Source organism: Miscanthus floridulus, chromosome 4, assembly GCF_019320115.1.
Source record: "Miscanthus floridulus cultivar M001 chromosome 4, ASM1932011v1, whole genome shotgun sequence".
NCBI classification, from domain to species: Eukaryota; Viridiplantae; Streptophyta; class Magnoliopsida; order Poales; family Poaceae; genus Miscanthus; species Miscanthus floridulus.
Window position 1 is genome coordinate 40,281,370 of NC_089583.1, and position 26,824 is coordinate 40,308,193.

Sequence of the window (26,824 nt, forward strand, 5' to 3'; positions counted from 1 at the left end):
TCAACAATCCCAGTTAATTACAGTGTTTCCAAAACAACCGTGCTTGGGTGTCATCTTTCTAACGCTATCCTGGAGAAATTGGAACGTGCCTGGAGAAATGTGAGCTCTGTCCATTGTATTTACCTTCGGCGCCTCCCGTATTGACCTTGGAGGCGACAAGGCCCACTGCATTGCCCAGATTGCAAGGGGGCGCATATATATCAGTGACCTGTAGTGACCGTCAATTGTCCATGCTTCTGGAGTTTGGAACCAGTACCTGAATTTGTTTCAAGGAAATTGATTATTAATTATTAGCAGAATAGATCGAATGAAGTGGCTCCATTTCTGTTATAAGATAGATTGATGACTCTACCAAATCCAAGAAAGTGTGGTACCCATAAAAGAACTAAATCTATTGCCAAGAACAAACAGAACATTACAATAAGTGACCAGTTTTACTTAAGGACTGGAGGGAAGCTATGATTTTGAGATTTAAACAGCTATTTGAAGAAACAAAAATAGGCTTTATATAATGACTCTCGAACATCATATACCAAAGGAGAATGCACAATAACATCAAAACCCTTTATGACTATGTCACACATTACTTGACATTTGGATATCTCAAAGAAACTATGTGAGAATCCATTCACATTACTGTACATCTCATGTACTCCCTCCACGCAAAAAAGAGTGCAATTCTAGCTTTTTCCAAAGTCAATCAGTCTCAAGTATGACTGAATCGATAAAAAAAATATTTCATTAGATTAATCATGGAATATGTTTTCATAGTAGAGACATATTGTTGATACTATTTTCAATAAACTTAAGAAAATTTTACAAGCCAACCCTAGAATTGTACTTTTTTTAGACTGAGGGAGTATTGGGAAAAGAAGCATTACCCATAGCCCTCTTCAGACCATCCTGCTATATAAATGCCTTCTGCAGTAGTGAAGGCCTGATGCTCCATTCCATGGAGAAGCATCGTTGCTGCTAAACTATATGTTACTCCTGTCCAGATTTCTCTTGACTGCATACAGGTTTCATCTACCTTCCCATTTGGATGCATACCATTCACGGCTCCCATAGGTCCTCCTTTCACCCTCATCACATTATAGTCAAATATTTTCTGAAGCGTGCATTTTATCCTATCCTCATCAAATAGAGGTAAACCTGACGATGCTGTATACCATTGTCCAGCCAGCTGATCTGCCTGGATGGAACGGCTATTATAACTTGTACCACTGTCATAATTGAAGTATGAACCACTCCATAACCTGGCTTCAAATACAGATTTAGCTTTTGCAAATCTTGTCATGCACCTCTCAGCACAATCATCATGTCCAAGGCTTCGGGCCACTGCCGCTGCAGCTTGAAGGGCAGCAAGCCAGAGGCAACCACAATACCCACTTACTCCTTGAACTGTCCAAGCATCGTAAGCTTGATCAGGAAATCCATCATTTTCAATCATACCATCACCATCATGATCAAATTGTTCCATGTATTCCATAGCAGTACAGACTGCAGGCCAGACATCCTTGTCAAATGACTTATCACCTGTTGCAGCAAAATCCCTGTAAATCTGAAGCACGAACTTGGGATTAAGATCTCCATCTACTTGTGTCATGTATGTTGTAAGCATTCAATTCATGCCAAGGATCATGTGCTCCAAGATCATGGGCGACAGCACCGATTACTTTACGAATACCCCAGGTACCATCAGCAAGAAATCTGACTCTTCTGTTATCTTCCCGCAAAACAGCTCTAGCAAAATCACGTTGAATGTTCGATGCAATCTTAGGAAACAGATCCAAAAGAGCAAAGGAGGCATAGAAGTGTACATCATAGGTGCACCACATGAAGTATTCTATTCCTTCAAGGTACAAAAACTTCCCAACATTTTCTTTGTCATCGATCTCATGTGGATCAAAACCGATGAGTGGAACTGTAGAATTGCATGTGCTATCATGAAATGGTAAATTACTGTCTTCTGGGGGACTTGGATTCAACTTGTTATCAGCATCAGACACCAAAGATTCACTATCTGTTATGTACAGAAAAAAAAATGATTCACCATCTGTGAGTAACAAATACAGATACCAAAATTGTAAAAAGAAGACCAAAATATTAGTAGTTGTAAAAAATGAATATGTAAAAAAATTAATCATTTTTTGTATTATCACCTTCTAAGAGAGAAGATATAATCAGACCAAAAATTGACCATCCAAAATATCAGAACAATGGGACTTGTATGCTCAGTGTGCTCTTGGATCAATCTAATATTATGTTCTTCATTTCTTTGTCCAAAAGCAATTTGATCTTTAAAAACGACAAAATTTACAAGCAACGCTTTCATTGTTACAGAATGTTTTTTTGGTGAACATGGATCAATGAAGAAAACGCAATTCACATATTGCCTGTCAATTTTATACTGTTGTCCAAAAGACACCACTCAAACAGAAGGTAAACGGAGGATGATTTCTTAGAAAATACTAGGTTAATTATTGCCGAAATCCAGTAATGTGTATACCAATATCATTCAAGCTCATTGTGTTACTTGCAGACCTAAATATGGCGAATAGGACAAAATTGGAAGGGAAAAGTGTAACAATATGCAGAGATTAGTACCAATCCAAACGGTTCCACCGGCAACTAGGAAGTACAGCTCATTAAAGAGCGTAATCTTGTACCTGCAAGAGTTAAAGATGATAAAGTACATACATCTTACCATGCAGATCAAAATCTAATAATACCAAACTAAATCATATGGTCTCTACAGAAAATATAAAGTACAAGCATGAATTTCACATAATTGATAATCAGGAAGTACAAATATGTCAGAAGCAATCAAACCAGTGCAAGTCATGCACAGCACAAGCACGTACCATTCTGGAAGCCTCTCATCTCGGAGAATCGGGGTCTGCCACTTATCAATGGTTTCTTCCCAATGCTTATACTCTGAAAGTCACATTAATATCGAGTAAGAAAATAACTAGTAGAGAAATAAATACACCACAAATTAAAGGAAGCAGTAGAATTAATGAATGAATCAAACCAGAATATTCAAATATGAGAGGAAAGCTAAAAGGTATAATCATATATGTTAAATTCATGACACGACTTGGGAACAAAAGTATATGTTGTGCAATATATGTTTACAGGAAACATACTCATCAAAGCGTCCTCTACCAAATCGACGGCTGATCTTGGAGAAGTTCCATAGAACTTTGTATATCTCCTGTTAGCCAGCATGAACTAAATCTTATTTGTAACACCCTAAAAATTGCTCTTTTTGAAATAGGGTTAAAAAAATTTAATTTGGTATTTTTGTGCTCATAAAAACATAGAAAATAATAATTTTCATTAAATTAAAATTTATCATAAGGCTTAACAACATTTTTGTACATTCATGCAGGCCCATATGTTTTATTGTACTACGTGGATTTGACCAAAGCTAAAATTATTTCAAACTAAGTTTGGAAATGGATTTGAAAATAGAATTCATAAAAAGAAAAGAAATAAAAAGAAAAAACTCTCCCTCCTTCATTTCTGGCCCGAGCGGTCCAGTTCTCCCCCTCTCTGTTCTCGGCCCAGCAAACCGGCCCGCTCTAGTTGTTCCGCCGCGGCCCGCTTCCCTCTCTCCGCAACGGGCCGGCCCAAGCCGCGCGCAACGGCCCAGCGAGCCCGCGCCGCGCCCACCTCTCCGCTTTTCTCTCTCCCTCGCTGACAGGCGAACCCCACCGGTCAGCGTCTTTATCTCCAAGTCGCCTTCGTCTTCCCCACGCGTATCCGAGCCGGAGTCCACCGCCCGACTCCGCTGCCGCCACGCCTCGTCTGCCTTGCCATGCGCGCCAAGTCGCCGTGTGCTGCAACCCTAGCCGTCGTCCGTCGCCGCTGACCAGCTTCACCGCGGTTCAATCATTGACCAGAACTGTTCCCAAAGCTGTGCATGACGGTAAGCAAGACGCCCATGCAGTCCGTGCCCTTCCTCTCTATCACTTTCACGTTTTAGAGCTCGTCGGAGTACCACCGTAGTTTCCGAGCCGCCTCATCGTCGTCACCACCGTCTCCAGTGCCTTAACTCCTTCGTCGACCTCACAGATGAGTTCGCAGTAGCCTCCGCCGTCGTCCTATGTTTTTCCTGTGGCTTTTGGATGTCTAGTTTGGAAACCCGAGTGTCGCCGGTGACTCCCTCGCCGTCGACCATGGCGCGCCGCCATGACAGAGCGCCGCCCCGGCGACCATCTCTCCCCGTATGCCGCAGCCGTCCATCTCTCCACCGACGGCTCGGATTAGATCGATGCGTACCGGTTCATCTCCGGTGCACAGCACACTATGGACCAAGCGCACCATCCGCGTTAGCAGGCCACATCAGCGGTTCACCGTAGACCAGCCACTCAGAGACCGCCACCTGTCACCACGTGTGCGCCACGCCAGCAACCGCGCTGACTGTGCAGACATTTTGCTAAAGAGACCCCAGCTTTTACAGAAATCAACCCGCCGTCCTGAGTAGTTCAAAAGTAATTAAAGTATGCCCCTGTTTTATCTGTTTTGACTCCTGGACTTTTCCAAAAACAACGCCCGGTCCACAGGACTGTTTTAATTCGGTTTTTAAATATTTTTAATACGGAATTGATTTCAAAATATTTACAGAATTGTCATTGATCTTATTTTATGCGTAGTTTCTCCGTTTTAACTCCGATTTGATCCATTTGAGTTGTGTTAGATTCGTAATTGAGTAATCAACATGTTCGAGCTACTCTTAAACATGTTTTCAACTTTTAGAATTCGAAGTTAGATTTAATCTATTATTTTATTAAAGAAAATCTTGTTTAATTCATAACATCTTCGTTATAGCTCCGATTAGAGTGTTTTTTGCGTCTGTGTGTGCGTAGTAACGTATAGAACATCTTTAAAATCTTTTTACTTGTTGTTTATTATGTTTGTTGTACTGCTCTAATTTAGATCTATTGTTTGCTTCGTGTATGATTGCATGGATGCTTATGTGGTGCTTTATGATCATGTCCAGTCGATGAGCTTTGCGTTGGTGATATAAAAGAAGTTGGTGATTCAGAAGAAGTCCTTTGAAGGTTACAATTCAATAGAAGAAGGATCTGAGTTTAAGGCAAGTATAGCATGGGATCTTCTTTGTTGTCCTATACACCTTTAATCATTTAATTCATATTGCATGTGTCTACTTTGACTACCACTAAGAATTTCCTAGTACTTTGTACCTTGTGCCTTATACCTATGAGGTATTGCATTGGTTAGTATGATGCTAGTGCTCAACTACAACCATGATCTTATAACTTGACTAATGGCATATGCAATAAACACTAAAAGATGCTTTTTAGCAACATAGAACAAGGGGGCTAGAGTATTGGATTGTTTTTATGGTGCTCTAGATTCCTCTCCCTAAGGACTTATCTGTAAACGAACATCCGGGACATACAGTACAGCTGTAAGGGCTACATGGCTCTGGCTTTAGCTCAGTTTGAGGACATTTTCTAGCTTGTTAGTGGTTACCTTTATTGGCGTAAGAATGGCTTGACGAATCGGGTATAGTGCGGCCTATGTCCCCTTGTGTATAGGTTGCATGTCATTGTGCCATCAGGAAGGGGGCTTTACATCTGTTTGCTGAGTGAATCTAATGGCCCTAACTTGTTAGACGAACCTTTAAAAGGCTTTATAGTGAATCATGCCGACCTTCTTTGGTAGTGGGTCAAGAGGCTTATCATCTCGGGCGAAAGGGTAAATCACGACACACAGTAAAAGTGTACAACCTCTGCAGAGTATTGAAAGGATCAAGATGCCCAAGAGGAGGGGTGAATTGGGCTAATTCTAAATTTCTTTGCAATAATTAAATCATATAGTTAGTCCAATTAACCCCTTGTGCCTAAAAAGTGTATCTAATTGTTCTACCGCACAAAAGACTTGCAACCAAAGTTCCAATCCTACTCTAGCATGGCAATTCTAAGAATGTAAAGACATAAATTGAATTGCTCAAAGTAAATGCTCAAGGTAAATGCTCAAAGTAAATAGAGAAGGAGAAACGCGGCGATGTTTTGCTGAGGTATCGGAGAGTCGCCACTCCCCACAAGTCCTCGTTGGAGCACCCGCGTAAGGGTGTAGCTCCCCCTTGATCCGCGCAAGGATTAAGTGCTCTCTACAGGTTGATTCTTCGACACTCTGTCATAGTGAATCACCCACAACCGCTCACAACTTGAGTTGGGTCACCCACAAGCTTCGTCGGGTGATCACCAAACTCCCAATCACTACCAAGCCGTCTAGGTGATGGCGATCACCAAGAGTAACAAGCATGAACTCTCACTTGACCACGACAAGCCTAATGAGAAGGTGGATGCACACTATGCTACTCTTGATCTTCACTAATAAGGGCTCTCTTTTGGATTCTCAAATCTCAATCACCTCACTAGGACCTTGCTCTTCTTGACACTCTCTAAGGTGTTTCTCAGCTGTTGGAATGAGCAAAAGTACCCCCACACACGAGTGGAGGTTGTATTTATAGCACCGGCTGAAAAACGAACCGTTAAGTGCCTCTGCGGGGTGACCGAACGCTTCGGTCATGTTGACCGGACGCTCCGGTCAGTATACCCCTCGCTCCAATGGTTATGAGTTGACCGGACGCTGGCAGCGTCCGATCAACACTGATCGGACGCGTCCGGTCACGTTTTTCCCTCTCTGGAACCTTACTGGAGTCGACCGGACGCTGGCCGTCAGCGTCCGGTACCATGACCTCGCAGCGTCCGGTCACTTCCAGATGCTTTTACCTTGGTCAAATGAACTGACCGGACCCTGAGCCAGCGTCCGGTCAGTATTTGACCCTCCATTCACTTCCAACTCTCGAACATATGTGAATGAAGTTTGCTCTATTGGATCAAAGGGCTGTTATGGAGCTACCTAGTGCTAGTTTTAACAAGTGTGCACCACACCTAACTCACTAGTCTCACCTAGGTCAAGCTACCCATTCATACCCCCCTTAATAGTACGGCCAAAAGAAAAACAATGTCCTAAACTATTCTAAGTGTCTCTCCAACTCCAATCGACACTTAGAACTAGTCCATCCTTAACCTTGTCGTCCATCCTTTGAAAACCGAAATGATTTCCATCATAGGGGCATGACAACCATGATTGTCCAATCGATCTCCATTACTGTGACCTAACTCAATTGTTTCTACAAAACACACGTTAGTCACAGTAATCACGTATTGTTATTAATCAATGAAACCCAACAAGGGGCCTAGATGCTTTCAATCTCCCCATTTTTGATGATTGATGACAATACTACCTCGAGTATGTGAAAGAGATGAGGTTTTTAACATGCTTGGTTCATATAAGCTTTTGGCAATAAGAACAAAGGTGTTAGACAAGCTTATATGGCCCAAGCCAACATGATGTACTCAAAAGATATGAAATAAACATGAGTACAAGTAATAAAGCTCATTTGCATCGGAGTAAAACGCGGAAGCAAAGACAAATGAGCAAAACACAAGTGATATGACATACAAAGAATTCAAAGTAGAGAGCACACATGTCATATATCACGATCACGTAGATATCACTGTCACATAAATATAGTAAACATGAATGCATAATGTATCTCACACATAAAAACTCCAAATGTAAGTAGATAAGCTAATATAATAACTAAGCTCACCCTAGATAAGTAGCTCCCTCTAAGCCTAACATACTCGAACCCTCTCCCCCTTTGGCGTCAAACACCAAAACCTACGGGTCGGTCGGTGGGGCTGCAGCGGACGAGCCGGGCGCTGAGGTACGAGGAGCAAGGTGGAACTAGGTGCCATCATCGTCTGATCCTGAGCTCTGGGCTGCCTGACTCTCTAAAGCTGAAAGTGATCCTGAAGCAATCTGGGTCGGATCAGGAACTGGTGCTGCTGTAGGCTGAGCTGGTATAACTAAAGCAACTGGCTCTGATGATGCCACGGAGGAGGGGAGCGTCTCTGTCGTCGCTGTGATAGGTGCAACCATAAAAGGACCTGGAACATGCAGGTATGGAGGAGTGGGCTGCCCTATCAACTCACTGAAGGAGGCTCTAAGACTCCTGGAGACTGAAGTGTCTGGCTCAAGAAGCGACAACGTCTATGCCGGTGTGAAGCCCGTCCGAAGTGGTGTGAACTGCGGGGCTACCACTGGCGAAGCGAACCACTGGGACACCTGCTCTATTGGTAAAGCATACTGTGCTGGTGGCTGTCCCTGACTCTGAAGCCCACTAGGCTGTAACGCTAGAGTCATCGAAGTGGTAGCAGGCTGACCAAGCTAGGGCGTAGGCTATGGCGGTGGGGCCCCAATCGCTTGCACTACATGCTGCATGAACCCGAGAAGCTACTGCTGCATGAGTATCTGCTACTGATGCATAGCCTGCTACTGCTACTGTAGTGCCTGGGTCTGCTGCTGAATAACAAGCTGCTGGCGTTGGAACTCGTCCTGCCGAGTCTGGAACTGTGCAAGTGTAGCAGCTGTCTCCTGAGCCTGTCTGGCCTGGTCCTGCCTCATCCGCTCAAGTATAGCCAGAAGAACGGGGTCAGTCTGTGGGGCAGGTGGTGCTGAACTAGAGCTACCGGCCTCAGCATCATGTCGTCGTGGAGGCATCTGTGGAATGGGATGGTTATCATCATCAGAACTATCACTGGGCTCGCTAGTGACCAACCCCGCCTACTGAGCAAGTTCCTCCTCCTCTATAGCTGCAATACCCCTGATGATATCATCCTGCTGGGCTACAGTCTCTGGCACCTCTGGACGATGGCATGGCTAACTCGGTGCCTGTGGTGTACTGTGGCGAATCATCTGAGATAGGTTATAAGCAGGGAACTCTGTCGTGGCACCACTATACTCAGTAATCATCTCAGGCGACTTAACAGAAACAGCTCTATGGATAAGGAATGTAACCCAGTGAGCATAGGGTAGCTGCCTGTGACCTCTGAAACCCTCAGCTATAGTGTCCTCCATCTCTGACAGAAGAAGATCCCAGATGTCAAAGATTGTCTGCTGCATCAGAGAGTTGAGAAGCCATAGCTAAATCTGAGTCAATCCCTCTCTGTATCCCTTCCTCGGGAGTAAAGTCCTCCTCATAACAGCCTCAAGCACGTGAGCAATGGGCGTGAGATCACTGGGGTTCCTCCTCGACCCCTCGCCAAAGGGCTCTGTAAAGCAGTGACGTACCAAGTCTGTAGGGGGTACCATGCCACCATGAGGATGTCTGGGGGGTGCAGTCTATCCATAGCACACCTTATGGAGCCTGACTGGCTGCTCCTAAAGCATGAGAATCTCCCTGACCCTGGTACTCATCAACCGATAGTCTCTGCCACCAAATGCAAAGTGAATGAACCTATGGTGGGGGTCAATCCAGAGAGATGCGTAGAACTGACGAACCTAAGATGGAACATATAATCTGGTCCGTCCAATCAGATCTATCAGCCCCGGCAGATATGCAAGGTAGGGGCGAATGTGCTCTCCAACTGCTGCAACAATAGACTCTATGTTGCATACTCTCTGTGGTCTGAAGACTGCTCCACTGTTCAGATAGGCATTGTAGAAGTCCTCCTACATGGGTGTATAGAATCCTCTGATGCTCTCTCATCCCTCCTGGGTGGAAACCACACCTCAAAGTCAACAAACCGTAGCTGCTGCACTTGCTTGGCCGTGGCAGCCCTCAGGTCAAGATGGGTCACTAGAGGTGGACCCTATGGTCGAGGCGGTGGACAAGAACCCCTCCGCTGAGTGACTGGCCTCGGTGAAATTGGGACACAAGTACGACCAGAGCGGCGTAACTGTGGCTGTGGTGCCGTCTCTGTCTCCTCGGCCTGCTGGACCTACTCACCCTCCTGAGACGGCTGTGTCTGTTGTGGCTCCTTAGTCTGCTGAGCTGGTTGAGGCTCCTGAGTTTGCTGTGCTGGCTAAGGCTGCTGTTGTGGCTCTCCCTGAGGCTAAACCTCATCAATGGCAACACGTCGTCCTCCAATCATGAGGGTCCCAGCTGGACCACCATGAAGATGCTCAACATGCTGAAGTGAAGCCATCGCCTCTGGTGAAAGCGGATCAGCAATCCGAACTCCACTGCGAGTGCCTCCTCTCTCGGCACGCTCTGCGGCCTCTGCAACTACGGCGGCTCTCGCTGTATCTGTATCTGGATACTTGTGCTTCCTGACTGCCAGCTTCTTGGTCACTTTGCCTTTAGGTTCTATAGGCTGGCGAGGCGGGGGCCTCGGATCCTCGTCACTGGGACCACCACCGACATTCTTCGTCCGAGCCATCTGATGGATCAAAGAAGAATCAACTACCCCTGACAAAGAAACAACTATCGCTGACACTTTCGAGGCTTGGTCTCGATCTGTACTCATGAGCTTGGCCCCGAGTTGACTGACAACTGCCACTGACACCTCAACGGAACCGACTCGCTGCATGATGGAATAGAAAAGATATACAAATAAATACAATACATCTAAAGATGCGAAACCCTAGGAAGCAAGCAATTTAGATACGAAATTGAAACGACTGGCTTGCTACCTTACGAACCGGTGAAACAACGAGAAGAGGAACGGATCGGGGGACACCGAATCGGCTAGGGTTGCTGGTCGGCGAGGATCGGCAATGCGTGGTGAATCGACAGCCGAGAGTAGCAGTAGCTAGGGCACTAGAATAGGGGCTCAACGGCGTTAGGGCTACGCGGCAGTGGCGAGTAGAGAGGCATGGGGAGGCGCTACAGGCAGTGGCGAGGCACATGACAGCGCTGGTGGCGCAGCAAGGAGGCGCTGCAGGCAGCGGCACTAATGAGGGGCCGGCAGCGGCGTGCGAACGAGCAGCGGCGGTGCGCGGTGCGGCGGCGTGGCGCTCGGGCGCGAGGGGCACGGCGTGGGAGGATGCGGCGGCGGAGGAGAGCTTGGTGGCGCAGGGAAGACGGTGGAGGTCTAAGCGGATGCGGGGAAAAGCTGTACAGCGGCTCAGGTTATAAAGGGATCCCCGCGGATCAGAAAAGGAAACGGAGAAGAATCCTGAAACCGCACGAAATCTACTGATCGGACGCTCCAGTGGCAGCGACCGGACGCTGCCACCCAACGTCCGATCGATTCCAGAGAGGTCCAATTCCTCTAGAATCGCAACCGGACGCGTCCGGTGGACACCGATCGGACGCAATGAGAGTCCGGTCACCTAGCCTTGACATCTTCATGATCGACCGGACGCTGAAGCTCCTTCTGACCGGACGTTGGGAAAACAATGTTTCAGCGTCTGGTCACTCCTGCTCGACAGCTGTTCACCTCCTGTGAACTGACCGGATGCTAGACTCTAGAGTCCGGTGCAGTGTCCGGTCACTCCTTCTTCAGCAAATCTTCAAGGTCCTTCGCGCTGCCTGTTCCCAATCAAGTCCCAACTTGAATAAGATCCAAATAAACACCAATTGGGACTTATGTGAGTGACCTCTCTCAAACCCTCAAGTTTTTCAAAATATTTTGCCTTAGGCTATAATTCTTTTTAAGAAATTAGGCAATAAGAGGGCAATTTGAAGACAAACGACAAACAACAACCATGCATATGCAATGCAATACTTGAAAGTAAATCTAGTTGCTTATCAAGTTTGATCCAAGGTTAAGCTTCTTCACACGCTTTTCGGCAGTTATCTTAACCATGTTAGACAAGCCCTATATGCATTATAAAGCATTAAACATGTTGTATATTACAATGCAATGCAAGGGACAACACAAGCTCAATTTTTAGTGAAGTTACTAAAATCAAACACATTGAGCTCATTCCGTAATCTACAAAAAGTTGACTCATCTAGCGGTTTAGTAAAGATATCCATCAATTGATTCTCGGTCCTTACACCTTCAAGTGATATACTCCCTCCGTTCCTTAATATAAGCCATATAGATTTTTAAAGAAAATTCCAAAATATAGGTACGTATCAGCTCCCACGCCGATTAGTTTGGAAACCTTCCCACCATACATAGCACATGCCCCAACCAATCCCTTAGATTTAGGAAGTAATCTGATTGGGAGAGGGAAGATGGTCTGATTTTCCTTTTTTTTCCTCGGTCTCACATCCTTTCCCAAACTGTGCGTTAATATTGGTGCTAAAAACTATATGGCTTATATTAAGGAACAAAGGGAGTATCATTTTTAGCAACATGATCTCTAAGAAAGTGATGAAGGATATCTATGTGCTTGGTGCGAGAGTGTTGAACCGGATTATTTACAAGTTTTACTGCACTTTCATTGTCGCACAAAAGAGTTACTTTATCTAGAACTACACCATAGTCTAGCAAAGTTTGTTTCATGTAAAGTATTTGTGCACAACAAGCACCAGCGGCAATGTATTCCGCTTCGGCGGTGGACAAAGCTACACTATTTTGTTTCTTGGAGGACCAAAACACAAGTGATCTACCAAGCAAATGGCACCCTCCGGATGTGCTCTTTCTATCAACTTTGCAACTGGCATAATCCGAATCGGAATAGCCAACTAATTCAAATAAAGCTTCTTTGGGATACCAAAGGCCAATGCTTGGTGTGTGCTTAAGATACCTAAGGATTCTTTTTACAGCAATTAAATGAGTTTCCTTAGGATTAGCTTGAAACCTAGCACACATACACACACTAAACATGATGTCGGGCCTAGATGCGATCAAGTATAACAAGCTACTAATCATAGAGCGGTAGAGAGTTTGATCAACTGGGTTACCTCCCTCATCTAGGTCGAGATGTCCATTGGTTGGTATTGGTGTCTTGATTGGCTTACATTCATCCATCTTGAATCTCTTGAGAAGGTCATTAGTGTATTTCTCTTGAGAGATGAAAATCTCTTCTCTCATTTGCTTGACTTGAAAATCAAGAAAGAATGTAAGCTCTCCAATCATTGACATCTCAAACTCCTTCGACATCAATTCACCAAACTCTTTGTATGAATCTTCATTTGATGATCCAAAGATGATATCATCAACATACATTTGACAAATGAAGATATGCCCATCAAGCTTCTTGGTGAATAGTGTGGTTTTGACTTTTCCAATGATGAAGACCTTCTCAATGAGGAAGTCCCGAAGGCGCTCATACCAAGCTCTTGGGGCTTGCTTAAGCCCATATAGTGCCTTGGACAACCTATAAACATGATTAGGATATCTAGGGTCTTCAAACCCAGAAGGTTGATCCACATAGACTAGTTCATTAATAAAGCCATTTAAAAATGCACTTTTCACATCCATTTGATAAAGTTTTATTTCATGATGTGATGCATATGCAAGGAGGATACGGATGGCTTCTAATCTTGCAACCGGGGCAAAGGTCTCTCCAAAATCCAAACCTTCAACTTGAGAGAACCCCTTTGTAACTAGTCTTGCCTTGTTCCTCACTACAACACCTTGATCATCTTGCTTGTTTCAGAACACCCACTTTGTTCCAATGACTCTTGCACCTTTTGGCCGCTCTTCAAGAGTCCAAACTTCATTGCGGGTGAAGTTGTTCAACTCTTCATGCATGGAATTTATCCAATCCGGATGTTGAAGAGCTTCTTCTACCTTAGTAGGCTCAAAGCAAGAGATAAAAGAGTGATGAGCAATAAATGAAGCAAGTTTTTGAGATCGAGTCATTACACCCTTTGATGGACTCCCTATGATGAGATCTTATGGATGAGTGTCTTCATTTTCTACTCTCCCATCCTTTTCATCGTCTTGTGGCACATTTGATGAAGAAGGTGGATCAATCACTTGTATATCATCTTCATCATCTTTAGGCTTGATGTCTTCAACCGGAATGTTCTTCATAGCCTCCCTCAATGGTTCATCACCTACATCATGAAGATTCTCATGTGCTCCTTGGGAGCCGTTAGATTCATCAAATTCCACATCATATGTTTCTTCAACCAAGTCGGTGGCATGACTAAATACTCTATATGCTTTGGACTTTGATGAGTAACCAACAAGAAAACTAATATTACAACGTCTTTGAAACTTCCCTAGGTGTTACCGCTTCTTGTAGATGTAGCATTTGCAACCAAACACCCTAAACAAGGAGACGTCCGGCTTCTTCCTATTGAGCAACTTATAAGGTGTCTTGCCAAGGAACTTTTGAAGGAATAGGCGGTTGGATGCATAGCATGCGGTGTTAATTGCTTCCGCCCATAGAGCTTTATGGGTGTTGTACTCATCAAGCATTGTTCTTGCAAGAGTGATCAATGTCCGGTTCTTCCCCTCAACTATACCATTTTATTGAGGAGTATATGTTGCGGAGACTTCATGTTTGATTCCAACTTCATCACAATAAGCTTTTATGTTTGTGTTGTTAAACTCTTTCCCATTGTCACTTCTTATCTTCTTGAGCTTCCCTTCAAATTCATTTTGTGCTCTCTTGGCAAATTTCTTGAAGCAAGATGCAACTTCGGATTTGTCATTAAGGAAGAATACCCATGTATACCTTGAATAATCATCAACAATCACAAGACAATAAAGATTTCCTCCCAAACTCTTGTATGTTGTTGGTCCAAATAAATCCATGTGAAGGAGTTCTAGCACTCTTGCGGTTGACATGAAAGCTTTTGTTGGATGGGTATTTGCAACTTGCTTGCGGGCTTGACATGCACTACAAAGCTTGTCCTTCTCAAACTTCACATCCTTCAACCCTCTCACCAAATCATTCTTCATAAGCTTCTTAAGTGAGCTCATCCCAACATGAGCAAGTCTTCTATGCCATAGCCACCCAAATCTTGTTTTGGTAAATAGGCATGTCTTCAAGTTTGCATCTTTGGAGATAAAGTCCACTAGATATAGGTTGTTGTATCTAAATCCTTTGAATATCACATGATCATCATCCTTCTTGGATACAACAACCTCCTTCTCGGTAAACAAGCATTGGAAGCCAAGATCACACAATTGTCCAATGGATAGCAAGTTGAAACTCAATGAAGCAATATATAGTACATTGGAGATGGAATGATCATTTGATATTGCCACTTTGCCCAATCCTTTGACCTTGCCCTTTGAGTTATCTCCAAATGTGATTCTTTCTTGCCCATCTACTTCTACATCAAGTGAGGTGAACATACGAGGATCACCGGTCATATGTTATGTGCAACCACTATCAATAACACAATGACTTCCACCGGTCTTGTAGTTCACCTACACACAAGAGATCAAGCTTTAGGAACCCAAACTTATTGAGGGCCCTTCACCTTCTCAACAAGTGACTTTACAACCCAAATTTTCTTAGGCCTATTCTTATTTGGAGGTCCTAAGAACATCACTTTCATCTTTCCACTAGAATCCTTTCTAAGCATATAGTGAGCATTGAAGGCAAAGGGTCTAGCATGCTTAGGCAAGGGTTGTGGTGGTGGAGTTTGGCACTCATGAGCAAAGTGGCCTTCTTGTCTACACTCAAAGCATCTCTTTGACTTTGGCTTTGGCTTTGATTGTTGTTGTTGAGCTTGAGCCTTCTTCTCTTTGTTCGCCATGTACCCAATGCCACTTCTATCCATCTTCATGACGGTGTTCATTAGAAGCTCACTTTGAAGATACTTGCCTCTAGTGAACTTGCTCAATCCAATCTTGAGATATTCTTTTTCCAACTTGAGCTTCTTGTTCTCTTCCTTGAGTGCATCACTACTTTTATCTTCCTTGAGTGCAACATTATTTCTCTCTTCCTTGAGTTTCTTGTTTTCTTCTTTTAGCTTCTCATTCTTAAGAATCAAGTCACCATCATGCTTGTGCTTTGTGCATTGGTGAGCTAGATGACCAAGTTCTCCATAATTGTAGCAATTCATCTCGAAGATTGGCTTCCTTCTAGAACTAGTGAAGAACTTCTTCTTCTTGCCATCAAACTTGATGCCACTCTTGTTTAGCTTCTTTAACATCTTGACGGTCTTCTTCATTCATCTTCACTTGAGCTCTCATACTCAAGTCTTGCTTTGCCCTTCTCTTGGCTAGCTTTGAATGCTAAATCCTTATCTTTCTTCTTGGTAGAGGATGAGCATCTTGTGGCGTGATGTGCACGTACATCTCATGAGCATTGATCTTTTCCAAGATTTGTATCGGTGTAGCGGTGGAAAGATCACCTTGATATAGCACGGTCACAATATGCCCATATTTTTCAATGGTGAGGACACTCAAGATCTTTCTTACAACATCGGATGGTTGTATTTGAGTGAGTCCAAGCCCATTGACTTCCTCTACAAGAACATTCAAACGTGAATACATTTCATTAGCACATTCTTTAGGAAGTATTTCAAAAGAGTTGAGCTTTTTCATGACAAGATGATAGCGTTCCTCACGCTCACTCTTAGTTCCCTCATAGAGCGCACAAACGTCCGACCATAGTGCATGGGCGTCTTTGTGGTTCCTCACACGATTAAACACATCTTTGCAAAGGCCTCTAAAGATGGTGTTTTGAGCCTTTGCATTCCACTTCTCGTAATTCACCTCATAGCCTTATAGGTTAGTAGCCTCCTAAGGTATTGGGAAGCCTTGTGAGGCGGCTCTAAGTATACCAACATCTAGAGCCTCTAGATATGCCTCCCTGCAAATTTTTCAATAAGGAAAGTCATCTCTCTCAAAGATAGGAGGAGGTCCATCCCTGTGAGACATCTTGCTCTAGGTGGTTAAGCCTAAATACGTGAGCACGAGGCTCCGATACCAATTGAAAGGATCAAGATGCCCAAGAGGAGGGGTGAATTGGGCTAATTCTAAATTTTTTTGTAATGATTAAATCCTATGGTTAGCCCAATTAACCCCTTGTGCCTAAAAAGTATATCTAATTGTTCTACCACACAAAAGACTTGCAACCTAAGTTCCAATCCTACTCTAGCATGGCAATTCTAAGAATGTAAAGACATAAATTGAATTGCTCAAAGTAAATGCTCAAGGCAAATGCTCAAAGTAAATAGAGAAGGAGAAACGCGATGATGTTTTGCCGAGGTATCGGAGAGTCGCCACTCCCCACTAGTCCTCATTGGAGCACCCGCGCAAGGGTGTAGCTCCCCCTTGATCCGCGCAAGGATCAAGTGCTCTCTACGGGTTGATTCTTCAATACTCTGTCGCGGTGAATCACCCACAACCGCTCACAACTTGAGTTGGGTCACCCACAAGCTCCACCGGGTGATCACCAAACTCCCAATCACCACCAAGCCGTCTAGATGATGGCGATCAACAAGAGTAACAAGCACGAACTCTCACTTGACCACGACAAGTCTAATGAGAAGGTGGATGCACACTATGCTACTCTTGATCTTCACTAATGAGGGCTCTCTTTTGGATTCTCAAATCTTAATCACCTCACTAGGACCTTGCTCTTCTTGGCACTTTCTAAGATGTTTCTCAACTGTTGGAATGAACAAAAGTACCCCCACACACGAGTGGAGGTTGTATTTATAATACCGGCTGAAAAACGAACCGTTAAGTGCCTCTGCGGGGTGACCGGATGCTCCGGTCATGTTGACCGGACGCTCCGGTCAGTATACCCCAAGCTCCAGTGGTTATGAGTTGACCGGACGCGTCCGGTCATGTTTTTCCCTCTCTAGAACCTTACTGGAGTCGACCGGACGCTAGCCCTCAGCGTTTGGTACCATGACCTCGCAGCGTCCGATCACTTCCAGACGCTTTCACCTTGGTCAAATGAACTGACCGGACCCTGAGCCAGCGTCCGGCCACACCGGAGCCAGCATCCGGTCAGTATTTGATCCTCCATTCACTTCCAACTCTCGAACATATGTGAATGAAGTTTGCTCCATTGGATCAAAGGGTTGTTATGGAGCTACCTAGTGCTAGTTTTAACAAGTGTGCACCACACCTAACTCACTAGTCTCACCTAGGTCAAGCTACCCATTCATACCCCCCTTAATAGTACGGTCAAAGGAAAAACAAAGTCCTAAACTATTCTAAGTGTCTCTCCAACTCCAATCAACACTTAGAACTAGTCCATCCTTAACCTCGTCGTCCATCCTTTGAAAACCCAAATGATTTCCATCGTAGGGGCATGACAACCATGATTGCCCAATCGATCTCCATTACCATGACCTAACTCAATTGTTTCTGTAAAACACATGTTAGTCACAGTAATCACGTATTGTCATTAATCACCGAAACCCAACAAGGGGCCTAGATGCTTTCAAGTATAAAACTGGTATATTAGCTGTGCTCACAGTCACGAGCAGCCTTGGACCCTTACGGAATAGATGATGAACACTGATGATACTGATGATAAAGATGATCACTAATTATTACTGTTTATGCTGTTCATTATTCATGTTTACCTGATCATGTGTTTATATGGGCTTATGAATAAACTTGTTGCCACCCAATTGCTAAAAGATGACTCATTAAAAGCTAATCGCAGTTAAACCAGTGTCAGTCTTTTGAGCCCCATGAACCCCATAATATATTTGTTGAGTACGACATGTACTTATGCTTGCTTTACTTTTTAAATCTTTGGAAAAATTCTGGATGGGTACTAGATTGCTAGAGTTTGAAGTTTGGCTTGTGATCAACCAGTCAGTTGTCCCTGTGGAATTTGAGTCTTCACCCGAAGATCGGAGTTGTCTTTTCGCTGTTTGCTATCTAAGGTTATATTCTTTATACTAAGTATGTTATATATTGAGCATTGTCTATTGATATTACCCTTATTTGTAGCTATATGTGAGATTTGACTTTCTGGGCTCACATATGGTGTGTATCTGGTTTTATTCTTAAAATCGGTTGCTACATTATTAAAGTAGCAGAAAGCTAGGAATCCAGGAGTTTTGCTATCAATAATACAAACCACATCACTACAGATACCTTAATGAAAGATAGAAGTGTTTAGCTCATAGAAGTATTATCAATGTTTAGCTCTTGTCAAAAGATAAGCTGATTAACAGACTATTTAGTATTTAGAGTCTATGCACTGCATAGTAAAAGCTGAATGGCAAATGGAGGAAAAGATTAACAGAGTGCAAAGACTATTCCCATTTGCATTGCCCAACAACTTCAAGGTTTGAATGAAAGGAATCATAAAGTGTTTTTAACAAGTGCTCTGAGTTGTGTCGATCTTGGATGCGTCATGATTAACAGTTGTCACCAAATAAAAGTTAGGAATAAAGAACTTACCTGTAGTATGTACTCCCCTTTTTAAACTTAACCTTAGGAGAAGACCAAGCCAATGCAAATACAACTGTACATCTTCCATGTGGTTCAACCCAGGTGAAAGCAGAAACTGCTGCACAAACTGTATCGCCCAGCAAACAAGGCATGCTGGGACCAGCATTGAAATTATCTCGGTCAAAGGAACCATCCTTTAAACAATTAAACAATCAGATGGTAAGATATGCACCCACAGTCATCGAAATGGCAAACATTTGGTTATTTCAAAACAGTTCCACAGAAGGTTAGCCTTCTATGCATACAATAATCTTATCTAAAACAGGGAATTACAGGCAGGGAAAAACAAGGAAGAAAAGTCAAGATCACCTGGACCATTGTGCCCCACATTTCCCTAGCAGTAACAGAACTTTCTCCAGAAAGCCCAAAAACAGGCAATACTGTGACATTTACATTTTGATTTTCACATGCCGCAATTGCAAATGTAACAGGAGGATTGTTATTGGCTGTCCTGCGATGTTATTAATAGAGAATCAATGCTAGTCTTTAAGTAACAAAAAAATCATGCTGGAAAATATATGCTGAAAACACCATGTATTGAGCCATAGTTTCTTTATTTTTTAGGCAGAGAGTATGCATGACTTTAGATCAGCTATAAGTGCTTAGTTTCAAGATTGGACTAATCTGAAATATCCAAGGAAGTTCGCCAAAAGAAGAATAGAAAAGGAGTGATCAGTTGTTGACTTGCTTGTGATGTAGAAGAACACCAGAAACTCCATTTTTTCCTCTGCATGTCAAACAGAACACAAATCATTTCACTACATGGAGCACTGGCAATAGAGAACATATTAAGCTTTTGTGACATCATACTAACATGAATGGCTCATTTACGTGACCCCCAGAATGATGTGAAAGTCCTCCTATAGAATTCTAGCATAGCATCAAGAATAGAACATGATCAGATCCAACATATCATAAAATAAAAATTTGGTGCAAACACCCAAGGAAAAGTAGTAGTTAGTACCGCCCAAGTCATCAATAGGCTAACTTTTGCCCTTTCCTTTCCAGTATTCACTAGCTGCAAAATATCAGTAAGAAAAGTAAGAATGATGCCCTTGCTCGAATTGGAAGCTAGATCTTGGAGGCTGCTGTTCGTAGCTCGAGGTCATGTGTGTTTGTTTGTTAAACTGTGAGTGTGCTGGGCTTGTACAGGTTCTAAAACCCTTTCTTCTTTATATAATGATACATAGCCTGCGTGCTCGAGAAAAAAAAAGGTGAAAAACTACAGTTAATATTAAAAAATATTTGATCAAGGGGAGAGATATCCCCTTGACTTTAGTCTTAAGAAGGGGCCCACCGAACCTGGGAAACAGGCAGGAACCTCACGCGCGCACGCTTCTTTGGCGGCCGCGGAACCATCTGCGTTGTTTCAACCAGGGAGGTGGCAGGGATCAAACCCTGGTGGGGACCTCCACACCTCATGTGCTCAATCACTGCGCTATCAGCACGTCTAACTACAGTTAATAATGCAACAATAGTCACAGTTTAGTGACAATGCCAGTATGCCTCAGTGATTAAAGAGAGTTATGGATACTCTCACCGGCTCCATAAACATAAATAAGTTGGTATGCAGAGAAACATAGGACTATTTAGAGCAAATATTTTAGATTCACAGCTATATGCAGCCTGTTCGCTTGCTCGTAAACGATCGTAAATTTCCAGCCGGGAACAGTGTTTTTCTCTCACACCAAACCAGCCAGCAGTAAATAATCCACGATACGATACGGCCTCCCGAACAGGCTGATGAAACATAAGGTCAATGTTGTATTTTCATCAAATTTACTTTGGAAAAGAAAATGAAGACTTGCAGTATATACAAAAACAGAGGTAGGAAGACTGCTCTCTTGGTAATCATGGGGAATAAATGGAGATATTTGACGGCAGGATACTTTCAGTTCAGGATCTGGCTCGCCTTTAAACCAAAAGAATAATAACATGTGAACCTCATTGCATGTTTGCAATATTTTAAATGGTGTGCTACTTATTGAAGTAGTTAGCAATTATTCATCCTTGCCCAAATGAATATTTTTACAAATCTTTAGAAGTATCCTTCAAAAGTGACCACTGGATGTTCTGGGTCTGTTTCAGGAATTATTTTTATCTTTCCAATTTTCAATAATGTTTACTTTTTCTATTTTTCTGTACGTCTGAATTTTTGTGCGCAATTAGTATTGACCTAGTGGGAATGGCCGAAAAAACGAATATAGATGGAGCAGTGGTAAAAGAGATGGTGGAAATTTTGTGATAGTGTGAATGAGATTAGATCTCAAACTAATAGCAAAAGAAATATTTTCTCAGAAATAATAAGCATCATTACCATCATAAACAGTCCATGCTCGAGGAAACAAAGCATGATATGTTGAACGATCGCCCTTTAATTTCCAGTCCCAGGACGATATACCATCATCAGTAGATTTCCTAAGGACCAGAAAATTGAATAGAGGATAATTTCAGGTTGAATTGGTACTAGAAAAAGGAAGAAAGAAAAAGAAAGCTGGATGAACTCAGGAAAGTATAAATTAACTGAATATATACAGTGATAAGACTAGAGCAATTCTCTTTCAAAAAAATAAGACCAGAGCAATAACTTGATATCCTACCATGGACGATTCATACACCCATCCAGTCCTATGCATAGAAATATCATGTACAAACATGTGGGCCATACCACCACTAAAGCGGAAGAATATTGTTTGTGTGTTTGTCTCTAAGTGCTAGAGCCTGGCTATTGTGTGGGTGTGCAAGTGTGTCATGTCTTTGTACTGAACTTCTCTTCTTCTTCATTGAGCGGCAGACCTCCTGCCTTTTCGTTCAAAAAAAATCCACCATAAAGCAGAAGAATACCCTTCTCCCATAAAATCCTGGACAAACCATATATTTCCTCACCAAACTCTAGTTTTCTCAAGCACCCCATAAAAATCTCTAACAAAAATCCACCACCCACAATAAACACATTAACTTATAATGATTGTTAGTCCTACAATTCTCCATTTTTCCTAGCAGAACTTTTACCTACATCTAATATAAATACTTTCCATGGTTTCATGCCATTCCCTATTCATCTGCTAGTCAACACCACCAAACAAAGCTACAGAAGGCTATTGCATAATCAGGCTTGGTCACTGCCTAACGAGGCCACTTTTCCCTATCTCAATTTGGCCATAAGCAGCACATATGAGCTCAGCAAAATAAGCCATCTGTGTGGCAACGCAGCATGCCACGCAGTGGCATGGCCAACAGCATGGATGCATGGTATAGACCAAACATATTGACATGAGAGAGGAACTATGCGGATCAGGGCACAGCTTAATCAGGTGGAAATTTAAAGCAGACATTGCAATACAAGAGGAGCTCAAGAATTGCTGCTCAGCATGCAGGGTAATGATACGTCCAGTCAACAATATATGACATTTCAGACCAAGAAAACAAGCTGTTCATATATTGTTGACTTGAGGTAGTATAAATATTTTAATCCGTAGAAAATCTGAAAGTATTTACCCTAAGAAAAATAAAACACAATGGTGGCACATTAGAAAATGTCATATCCTTCTTGCAAATAGAAATGCTAATTAAGATTACAAATATGATAAATGAATAGTACATACATCACTTGCACATATATTCTTAGTTGTGAAAAATGAAGAGAACATTCCAGAGTTATGTCTATTTTGGGGAAAAATACCAAGCATAAGACAATATAAATTAAATAAACGTGGAAAATAAGATTATGGTGCCCGCAATGAGAAGGATAAATAAGAACATCATACTTCAAACCACCAAGTTGACCAGGGGCCAAAACTGAAGCGTATTTCTTGAAAAAAAAATCCTCCGCGAGTGACAAAGATCTGCAATAATAAGAAAAACATAATGAATAAACATGATATGCTTGTCAGTCAAAATTTAGACTTCATAGCAAAAACCTGCACCAGTTGATTATATATACAAGCAGCAACTTAAGCTGGAGATAATAGTAACATCAGGAAGCTTAGTCAATACTCCAGACAGTAAAGTGATAATGCTTAGATTTCAAACTGCTTTGATATTTTTGAAGGATCTCAACAAAACAGATTTTTTTTTCGAGATAACAAAACAGAATTGTGATGTACTGATGTCTCTTTTCAATGAGTTCATAATCTATAAGGACCAGTTTGGCAGAGCTCCCAGAGCAGTTTACAGGCTGAATCCAGGAGAAGCTCTGCCAAATAGTTTTTTACTAAGAAGTGATTCTTTACTGAAGTGATTCTCTAAAATGAACTAAGGGGCTGAGAACTGAAAAAACTAGCTTCTTCCGATTCACTTCACGAACAAAATCACTCTATGCACATAGTTTATCGTAGAGAATCATAGGGAATCAATTTCAGTCAAAGAATCACTTCTCACAGAGAATCAGCTTCCATAGAGCATCTAAAGCAGGAAGAGCTCTACCAAACTGGCCCTTAGTATTGTTATTTTTATCCAGAAGTGATATGCCAGTCTTGCAGTACAATGAGATTGTTGGCAGGAGTGACCAATCATTTCAGGAATACTAGAAGATTCAAATCAGCAATTTGATAATGGGAAGAGAACTAAAGGAACAATTACCACAAAGCCTCATTTCAAAAGTACCGCCTACTTCTTTCTACTAAAGTATCAATGGAACAAGGAGGGGCATCTTGTGAAAACAAGCTAAGTGTTGAAAATCAAGTTTGAAGGCTTCAAAAATTAGCAAAGAAACTGTCTGGTGAGTCCATCTTTCTATACCCAATCAAAAGTTTCAAGGCGGAATGCTAGTCTGTTTGCAGAAAGTCTGAAAGGACACACTCTGCATGAAAAAAGTTCACCAAATCTATTTCGTATAATGAGCCAAAATGGTTGGGTTTGAGCATGCCCTCTGCTAAAATTAGTATTTTTTTCTGAGAACTTGTTTTCACAAGCTTTCATTGTAGAATATATATTTTGATTGAGCTTCTACCAAGAACCTCTAGTTAGAAAAATCTAAAGATACAGCAAAAGTGTGACAAAGTTCCGGAGTTACCGAAAATTGGTTGGCCATCACAGGTGACATTTCACAAGAACCAGGAGTTATCTGCCAATGCTTGAATTCTCCTCTAAAGCCTCTTGAAATGCTACCACTCCTGCAGAAGGGAATGAATGTACACACTAAATGTTCATGAAAACAGAATGACACAAAGGCTGGCTGTAAACCAATAATCACACACCCCATCCCACCAAGAGGTACTCCTTGTGAGGCTGAGGGTCTGTTGCCCTCTCTAGTGAATGGATCGATTGGTGCTTTCTGCCAATTGGTAAGTTGTCAAGCTAAAAGTGAACTCTCAGAATAAAAGATCAACTGTAAAAGAAGAGTAACTTATAAAGTACATATGGATATATGAAATGTGAAGGGTGGGCCTGGTGCAAGCGGTAGAGTCTTACCGCCGGTGACCGGAAGGTCCCGGGTTCGAGTCGCGGTCTCCTCGCATTGCACAGGCGAGGGTAAGGCTTGCCACTGACACCCTTCCCCAGACCCCGCACAGAGCGGGAGCTCTCTGCACGAAATGTGAAATCTACATATTACCCTTCCATGAGAAGCTTCTTCCCGAATGTATGACCAAAGTCGGAGACCAAGTTTCATCTAACAATCAGGGGGGAAACACATCATTTATAATGTTGACTCCCCATGCATCACTTGAAGACTTCAGCAGGCTTAAGTAACAGAGAAGACAGGTACAACTTCCATTAACAAGGAAAGCTGAAAGCTGCATTTTTCCATACCATTCTAATTGCTTCTCTGAATGTGACATTGAACTCCTTCAATCTATTAGCATGACTACTTAGTTTCCTTCTCCATGCATGCTCCGGTGGTGAGCCATCATCAAAGTCCAGCTGAGCATTCCCAAAAGCAATGATCAATAAGAAATAATAAAGGTAGTCACAGCAGAATTCCACACCATACCCTGGACTACTCATATATTTTACTCAAAATTTAACCAAATCAAATGGGAAAATTTCTTCACGATCTTGTGATGCTTTCAACAAATACAAATGGTTAAGCAATTTGCAGTTTAATTTGGTAAGCCAATAAAATTCTTAATACAGCTATTAATGATGGAGAAAAATACAACTTTTTATCTGCAACAGTCAGTTAAACAACTCAGCATATTCATCGAGCACAACTTCCGAGCCTTTTTTAAAAAAAGGGTTAAGTCCAATTTACACCCTCCAACTTGCAGCAAAGTTCGGATTTCAACCTCGAACTTCAAAACCGGACAACTTTGGCCCTCCAACTCTCGAAAAAGTTCAACTTTCAACCTACTGGGCGGTTTTGCGGGTAAACAGTAACTTTTGATATTTTTGGGTGACGTCGAAATTTTATATTATTTTTTCAAGCATGTTAACGTCCTCAAATGAAAAAACTCAAAACTACAAAGTTGTAGATCTCGTCGAGGTCTACAATTTACATATAAAAATTATCTTCATCCGATATCGTATTGAAGGGTTTTCTATTTTTTGAAATTTGAGTCTCATCACGCGAGAAAATATGGTGCTGAAATTTTATATTATTTTTTAGAGCATCTTACTGTCCTCAAATGAAAAAACTCAAAACTATAAAGTTGTAAATCTCATCGAGGTCTACAATTTATATATAAAAATTATCTTCATCCGACATCGTATTGAAGGGTTTTATATTTTTTAAAATTTGAGTCTCATCACGCGATAAAATATGGTGCTGAAATTTTATATTATTTTTTCGAGCATCTTACTGTCCTCAAATAAAAAAACTCAAAACTACAAAGTTGTAGATCTCATCAAGGTTTACAATTTATATATAAAAATTATCTTCATCCGACATCGTATTGAAGGGTTTTCTATTTTTTAAAATTTGAGTCTCATCACGCGACAAAATTGTTTCACGCGTGATGAGACTCAAATTTCAAAAAATAGAAAACCCTTCAATACGATGTCGGATGAAGATAATTTTTATATATAAATTGTAGACCTCGATGAGATCTATAACTTTTTAGTTTTGAGTTTTTTCATTTGAAGACAGTAAGATGCTCGAAAAAATAATATAAAATTTCAGCACCATATTTTATCGCGTGATGAGACTCAAATTTCAAAAAATAGAAAACCCTTCAATACGATGTCGGATAAATATAATTTTTATATGTAAATTGTAGACCTCGATGAGATCTACAACTTTGTAGTTTTGAGTTTTTTCATTGGAGGAAGTTAAGATGCTCGAAAAAATAATATAAAATTCCGATGCTCCAAAAGGTTGAAAGTTGAACTTTTTCGAGAGTTGGAGGGCCAAAGTTGTCCGGTTTTGAAGTTCGAGGTTGAAATCCGAACTTTGCTGCAAGTTGGAGGGTGTAAATTAGACTTAACCCTTAAAAAAAACATTTCAGAAGACCCTGTATATTAACAATCACCATAAGCAGCAAGATAGCAGAAAGAAGATATCACAAATAGATTAGCTCACTAGAATCAGCTTTATCCATCAAATCCTCTATGCTACCAAATTTAGTACCAAGGCAGATATTACAGTTTTGTCATCACTTTCCAATAGGCGAGGCAATGTCTGCAGGCACTAGCGGTTTCAGGACCAATTAAAGGAAGAGGAGGCAGAAGGATCTTACCAATTGCAGCGTGCTCCGCCTCACGAACTCATCGGCACGCCACGAGCGCTTCCTCCGGTAGAGCAGATTCCCGCTCAGCAT

At 42.1% G+C, this 26,824-nt stretch overlaps 1 pseudogene; it reads right to left on the minus strand.

Annotated features, from left to right (window-relative positions):
* Nucleotides 1-26,824, minus strand: LOC136551378 (uncharacterized; annotated as a pseudogene).